Raw genomic sequence first — 8,440 nt, 5'->3', positions numbered from 1 at the left:
AATATCTTACATTAGACACGGGAATATAGGGAGAAAAGCAGTTCAGGCATACAAATCTTCAAAGCCTGCTTTCTCTTTGAAACTGTGCAAGTATGCCCCCCTCACAAACCTCATCTAGCTTAAGTGTGGCTGAGCACTTGAAAAAAGCTGATCCAAAATATAGGTACAAGGCTCCTGTAGCACACGATGATGGGGGGAAAAAACCAAAAAGAACAAAACAGTAGGTGAGCTCCTTCAAAACTGCCAGGATGGTGAGAAAGAGCAGGAGGAGCAACGTGTGCCTTGATTATTTTAAACCAAAGTTTAATTGAAACATTACAGGTACAGAAACCTCACTGCAGTCACCTTGAAAGAATATATTGCTAATGACAACCTGATTTACTGCCTTTTTTTTTTTTTTAAACACTAACATCAGTACTAGAACATAGAGATGAGAGAGGTCTTGAGGGCTTCACAAGCAAGAGCCCTGTGCAACCCGCTGAAGTCTACAGCGGGAGTCTTCTCCCATTGATGCTCATCAGGACCAAATCAAGACTTAAAGAAACAGGATTTACGAGGAACAAAGCAGCAAGGGCCAGGATTTGAATGCCATTCTTGGAGACTGGAATGCTTTTTTTTTTTTTTTTTAAATAATTATTCAGAAAAAATTCTAGCCAAAAATACTGACAGTAAGAGTAATGACATCCTGGGTCCTTAAATGGTAAGGAAGCTCAGATTCAGTACTGGTAGTAGTAGGTGGTATAGTCAGCGAAGAGAGTAAAAAGCACAACAGGAAAACTTGAGGAACATGCATGTTTTCTCTAAATGAAAAGGAGCAACTACTTCACTTGAAGCAATAGGAAAAAAAAAAAAGGACACCCAGAAATATAAGCTCACAAAGACTATAGCGTGCCGTCCGTTGGGAGACTAAAGAGGAGAGTTACCGGATGCTCACCCTGGGCTCAGTTATGTTGAAGTGGTTGGTCTGGTATAAAAGCCATTCCAGTTGCAAACAAGTGATGAATTAGCAATTTTGAAAAGATCTTATTTGAATGATTGGCTTGAAACCCTCTGAAAAGTATTTTCTTGAAGTCTGCACCTGAAAGCTCATCCAAGTCACAAAAACATGCTCAAAGGCTCCAAGTTCAAAGGTGATTTCCAAAATAGATCGAAAATACTAAATTATCAGGTGAAAGCATAATGGAACTTTCTTATTATAAATAGGAGCCATAAAAGATCACAGAAACCAGCATTAATTTAACTGTGGCAATATGTTAAGAAAAGAAATACTTAACGGCTACACCAAAGAACAGGATCGGATAGCTGCGTATTTGACCTGTCCTCAAAACCAAACCGGTATCGCAGGCCCACAGTCCTCATGGAGAAGAGCACCAGCATACATCACCTGCCGACCTTACCGTCATGCTCTCCCCACACAGGAAACATCAAAATCACAACAACATATCTTACTGGGGGATCAAAGATCTTTAGAACAGCAACTGATTTATAGAGAGAAAAAAAAACATTCCTTGATAAAAATCAAACTATCTTGGATTTTTTTTTTTTTTAGTAAAGCAAGCCCATTTAGATTCCCCCTGCTACAGCCAAAAGCGAGGAAGGTACTGCCAGTCGAAGAGCCTAGTAGCAATCCTTGATTTCATCAAGTGACCGCTGCCTTAGGAAACACAGGTAGTAGACACAAACGTTATTTGAAAACTAACCCTGTGATCACAACACAGCAAAATCAGCAAAGTGCTGCTGTTAAGCGAGGACAACGTCCTACCTAGCAGACAGACATAGGATCAAAAAACTCTTAAAAGGAAAAAACCAGAGACTGAATAACCTACCACAATGCAAGTCACTCCAAATTAACAACGGCCGTGACACAGCAGTAAAGCCAGCAGCTCACATCTCAAATTCAGATGAAACATTACTGTGATGACTCAGATGGAGGGTAAATGCTCAGCACAGCGATACAGCGGGACCCGGACAACGGCACTGCCTAACGTTCAGAGTGGGGAAACCACAGGAGTTCAGATGAAGCAAAAGGTTAAAAGACGGTCAACGGCAGGTTTGCGTTGTCTGCCATTATTCATCTTTCAAAAAAAAAAAAAAAAATCCAGAAAAGAGTTGCTCCTTAAGAAATCCTAGCTACCGGAACAGTCTGTTAGGGCACAACTGTGCCCTAACGCTGTTAACTTATGTTTTGGGTCAACGTTATTCATAGCCAAACCCGGAACGAGAATGGAGGATGCTACAGGTACAGTGGCACGCGTCCGACGCTGTAGCACAGGCTGGGGTGTCTCAGGCCCTTGCGCTTTTGCCAATGTGAGTTTCCCTGCACACATTTCTACATTTTGAGCTCATATGGGATACTAATCTGGAAACTTGTGTCTTCGGGTTCCTACAGCCGGCCATTTTCCCCTCAGAATATAGTTAAGCAGTACTGAATATTTATTTTGAGTGAGAAGCATGGCACGATCAACCCCTTTGGTCAAGAGCACGTCCATCCTCAGGCTAAGTGTCCATAATTACAGAACTGCGTCAATTATCCCACAAGGAGCACTTCGAGCCCCGCCGCGGAAAGGCCAGCGCTGTTCTTGTCGCGCCACGACCTCGCCTCGCCCACGCCGTCGTTAGCGGGGGCTGAAGGGTGAGAAGATGAAGGGCTCGTTTCCTCCTGCCTGGGGAGTAACGAGCAAGGCAGGAGTTCACAGGGTCTCCCCAACATACCCGCGGAGCCGGTCCTCCCGTTAAACCGACACACTACGCTCAGCCCTTCTTTATAACTATTATCTCGTCATGTAGTTTCTTGAAGCTGAAGCCCGGTTTAAAATATACTCAATCTTCTTCAAGGCTCAGCGTATTCAAACCAAGCTACTCTTGTTGCATTAACGTTTGTGCCAAGGGAAAAAGAGATGCAGCACTTGTTTGAGAGAGGCGACAGGCAAAGTGCGACAGAATTCCAGGTTATAATTCTAAGCATAACAGTATAGGACACCGTCAACCTGAAATCCGATTTGGGGGAAAAAAAAAAAAAATCCAATTTAAAGCGTTTCTAGGTGTTGTGCCTGACTGAGTTCAAATGAACTCTTAAAAATCATTTTACAGTCATATTTTCCTCTTCTAAAGATGTTTCCCTGCTCTGCTGAGGTAGTACATACACAGGGGAAAAAAAGAAACTGCTTAGTTATAAGGATGCTGTTGTCACTGTACAAAGCACATACATTTTAAGCAGCAGAAAGTAAATACCCTCTAATCTCTTTCAATTACAGTTGTCTCAAAGATTTAACTACAGTGTATTTCAGACAGAAGCCAATTTCACATTGTTTACCCAACCTATTACATATATTAATATGCATATTAATATACACACAAGATATGTATGTGTGTATATACATATAAATACATACACACACACTGAAGTTGCACAGAAAAGCAATATTATGAGGTGTGTGCTATATGGCCTCGGTGCTATAACATTAACTTCTGCTCAGCAATAGCAAAGCTCATGGCATTTCATTGTCATTAAAAAAAAAAACGTGGGTAATTTCGCATATCCTTAAGTGGTCTTACTTATGGCTTAACTTTCAAAACTGAGTGAAATAAATAGTGCGCTGTAGGAATCAATTCCTACATTTGCTCTCAGTTCTGCTTGCCTGTGATAACCTTCTATTAAAAAGCCTCAGCAGAAGCATTTTAATAAAGCAAAGTTATATGATTTTGGATTGAGATCTTTATGAAGTATAAAAATAACCCATATGAGAATTTTATCATTCTAAAAATAGAAGTGAAATTATGGAAGTATCTGAAATACAGTAGATCAGTTATTTCCCACCCCCCTCTACCTCACCAGCAAGTATATCTAGTCAGGACCTTCCCTTTACAAAAGGTTTTGCCATAAAATGTTTCAATTTGATATTTCAAATCTCTCTTATGCAAAGACGACTCCCATGAAATTAACTCCTCTCTGTTCACCGCCGCGTAACGCCGCCGTGACAACTCCGGTAATTGCTTTCATGGAGTAAGCAATACTCAGAAAGCATGAATATTCCTTTGTGAAATTTAGCAATTACACAGAACTGGAAGGCTTGCGTCGCGCGATCACCAGCACCGCGCCACGGGGACGGGCTTTGCAAACGGCCGTTTGGAAGCGACATGCCACCTCGCGCCGGCCTGGCAGCCGGCCCCACCGCACGCGGAGGCTGCTGGCTGGCAGCCTTTCCAGTAAGGAGGCTATCTTCTCATTTGCTCACGCGCAAAACCAGCGGGGAGGGCGGCCACGGGAGCGCTGCAGGGACCCGGCGCAGGTACCTGTGGGGCACCCCAACTCAACGCGTTCCCCAGGGCACTTGCTTGCGGAGGACCGTCTGCTGGCGCGGGCTGCGTTCAGTCCCGTCCCGACACACGCCACCCTGGAAACCAAACCACCTGTATCGCAACAAGCAAATGCCACGGCACAGTATTACCAGAGGTAAGGTGACAATGCCCGCGGTGCGTAACACATGCCACAGGCGACTTCAGCATTTGCTATACTCGCTAGATATGAAATAATGGATCTGCATCACTGTATTAAAGAAAAGTTTTGAAAATCAGAACTGTTTTAATACCTCCAAACAAACAAAAAAGGGTACTACCACCTCTGATGGCTCTCCCAATACAGCAATGGCTCTCCCAATACAGCAATGGCTGGATCATCTCAAAATTAAATATACCTTGATATTTGAACTGCTCAGACTTCAGGGCCTCGGCCTCTGGCATTTCATAATACTTAGGTAATAAACGAACAATCTTCTTTTATCAAAAAAAATAAAGGGGGAAAAAAAAAAAAGAATGCAGAGGAAATAGTAGCTGTGAAATGGAATCCACAGTTTCAGACACCAGGTCTCATTAATCTTGCTGATGAATAGGATCTTTATAAAAGGAGACCCCGCAGTCGAGAGAATTGAAAGGAAATAGTATGGAAAGTGAAGCAGCAGTTTCTTGTACTAGTTCTTATGTGTTTTAAATTAAGTGGCTTTTGTGGAGGCTTGAGTCAAAAAAAAAAAAAAATCCAAGTAATTCCTGCTTTACAAGAGAAATGCACGTGGAAGACACCGATGCTCCTTTTGCTGCAAGCCTTTTCTGGCAAAGAGATTAGATCGAGAATACAGCCAAAAAAGGAATGGAAATGCACTGTTCGGCGATTAGTTTATGACATTCTACCCTATATATAGTGCCTATTTGGCAAACCCTCCTGCAGTTCTGTGTTTTTCATTGCAAGTGGCTTATATCAGTACTGACATCTTGCAGATGTTAGTAGCTTTGATTTTTTTCCCCCCATGTTGCAAATGAGTTGGCATGGAAACAACTCTTTTCTGGCAACATGACATATGATTCAAGGCAAAATGCATTTAACACAGATGAATAGTTCAGGAATATGCCTGTAACAAAAAGTCATCTTGAAAGCTGCTTTGCATTTGTTGGTGTTTATGACAACTTTTTCAAGACAGTCTCAAAAAGGAAAAAAAGAAAAAAAAAAAGCAAGTGTTTAAGACTAGGTACCGATGATGAATTTCTCACTGCTTGATGCTACATACTCTACTTCATCCTCAATAGATTTGTTTTAATAACAAGAGGAAAATATTAAAGAGAAGAAAAACATTCTGAGAGGCTATTTTCCTATTCTTTTAAATGACCTTTGTTGCATTGGTTGTTACATTTAGAGGTAGGTATGTTAATCCCGAATTCACTCTGGACCTGCCGGAGGCAATCAGAGAGCGCTGCTGCTTCCAGGGACCAACCAGACCATTTTTTGGAGGACCGGCGCTACTGGGAGCACGGCATTGACTCAGCCGCGCTCGCCCCAGGCGTTTCCCCTGCCTCTGAGACCTTTTGACCGACAGCCAGCCCGCCCCGCGCCCGCGGTGGTGATGGCAGCCAGGACCGGGGTGAGCGCATCCGCGGGCAGCTGCTGGAGGCTGCTCGCAGGCACACCAGCGGAACCCCAGCGGGTCCCTCCCCAGCTGCTGTCCTCACCGCAACCGGAGCAAGCTGGGAAGAAGCAGCAAGCTCCCTCTAAGCCTGTCACTGCCAGCGCCAAACCAATCTTGAGCCTTGGAAAAGGTCTGACTATCCTTTTCGTCTTCTAAAGGTACCGTTGGAAAAAAAAAAAAAAAAGCTGGGGGAGCTCTGTTTGGAGCCAGAGCAGAACCCACACTTCACACGGCTAGAGCCCGGGAAGGAAAAGCAAGGGGAGAAAGCGTGCCATCAGCTGCTCCCTCCAGCAGACCCTCTTACTGCAGGCATCGCAGGCTTTACCTTCTAGGCTGAAGAGAAAAACCACACTTTTGTCAGTCTCCAGCACAGTCTAAAGCCTCCACAGGTATCTGCACAAGCGTGCTAAATGCCACTTGCTCCTGCTATGGAGCATTTGTGACACACACTGGGTAACTACGTGGTGCCATCAGCTGTGCACTAAAACGCAGTTCTCATTCCAAAAAGTTTTGTTTGGCAACTGTAAGAAATGGCTGTGAAGGGCTGTATAGTTCTCAGTTAACAGGAATTTGGGGTTTTCCTTGTAGTATATATACATCAGGTGGAGGGGGTTTTTTTGTGGTTTTTTTGTTTGGTTTTTTGGTTTGGTTTTTTTGGTTTGGTTTTTTTTTTTTAACAGAGGTGGCCTTTAAATGCCAGTAAGAGGGTTACAAAGTAGTAGACAAAGGAGCTGAACCTGCAGCAGGGAAGAGGAGGGCTTGCGCAGGAAGCCAGAAAAAAGAAAGGTGTGAGAAGCCTCATGGTTTGCAGTCAACGCTGGACGTGCAAACAGACCTTCCAGTGCTTGTCCAAACCTAATCCGAACTTCAAACCTTTTGAAATATTATTATTACTGAAGGAGTCTGGCAAGAACTCACCTCAGTGATTTAGAGGAGTCTGCATTCAATAAAATTAGCATTTAAATGAACCCAATTAAGAAATGCTTTAAACTGAGCATGCAAAAACGGCGTATGGGCAACTTGTCTATTAAAAAGCTCTAGAGTGCCACCGCATGAAAAGCCAAACCCTTCTGGGGCACTTTAGCGAGGGCAGCAAACACCAGGTTCTGCGGGTCGAACGCACTGCCCGGTAGCACAGGTAGGTGCATTTTACATTTCGTTGTCACAGAATGAAGAAAATCTTTTGCCTTATTTAACAAAAAAAAAAAAAAGGGGGGGGGGGGAGAGAATTTAATTGTCAAGGCTGACACATAAAAAGATGGTGACTGCTGCCTGCTCCATATTTATCTGACTCGCCATTTTTGAGCATTCAGATGAGTCTGCAAAAGCTACACAATAAACGTGTCTGCCACGTAACGAGTGTGTGTTGAAGCATCTTTTACGTACTTAGCTTCCATAGCGTGGAACAACCCAATCGCAAGAATAAGAAATCTGAACAGACTCCATTTATTTTACTGGTACGCGAATGCAACTTTTTCCCTAACAAATGCATCTGTTTTGGATGATAAATTGTCCATTAGAGAAAGCTCAAGTGGGGTTTTTTGTGTTCTATCTGTTTTGATTACGCTGCCGTGAACACGGTGCAATGTTTACTATTTGAATTTTATCAGTTTCCGCCATCAGCTGTGCAGTACAGAAAAAAAATTGCCAGAGTGAGCTTATAGTCACAAGTATTTTAATTTATTAAATAAATGACCTAATTGCTTGCCTGAAATCTATTTTTCTTCTTTCTCGTGACCCTATTGAGAGTTAATCAGTTTCTTGGTGCTAATTAGATGTCAGCATTAGTAGCCTGCTAATACATAAGAGATAATGACACCATCGTGCAAGACACAGTGTCCAACACATGACCCTGTTTCCTTAAATTATACCCTAAGGATTCCTCGGGAAGCCTAAAGGCTTCGTAGTTTTGCAGCAGCAGTTCCTTCTTCTGAATGTGGATAGTGGTACAAATTTGACACAGAAGCGGAGAATTAGACACGAAGTACACCTCCTCACCGTGCAGGGCTTTAACGGGAACGATAGCGACTCTGTTCTCGTCCCGCCTTGTAAATTTAGCACGCAGTGTTTGCTCAGTATGTAAACAATGATACAAAGAAGGCTTAAATAACAATTCAGTATTTCAATTTTATAGACTAACAAGCTGCCGGCAGGAAATTAAAACACACATCTTTCTTTTACGGCTCCATAATCCCACCTGTATGCTCCAGTACACTGAGGGAGCGGCGGAGAGCATTTTGTGCAAACATTTCTTCCATCTGCAGCGCCGGGAGACGCCAGCGCAGCAAAAGCTAGGTTTCACAGGGGCTTCACGTAAGACTGTCTGCAACAGGCTGGTCACAGCGGGAGAAGGGAGGTTCTTCACGTGCAGGTGAAAGCTTAAACACGCCTGTGACACAGTTTATCACAGCACAGAGGTGTTAAAAGGGAATTCCTCATTTACAGCCTTATACAATCGTCCAAACCAAGTGCACGCTCTTGGGGCG

This window comes from Aptenodytes patagonicus, chromosome 5 (assembly GCF_965638725.1).
Source record: "Aptenodytes patagonicus chromosome 5, bAptPat1.pri.cur, whole genome shotgun sequence".
NCBI lineage: Eukaryota > Metazoa > Chordata > Aves > Sphenisciformes > Spheniscidae > Aptenodytes > Aptenodytes patagonicus.
This window is presented reverse-complemented; position numbering follows the sequence as displayed.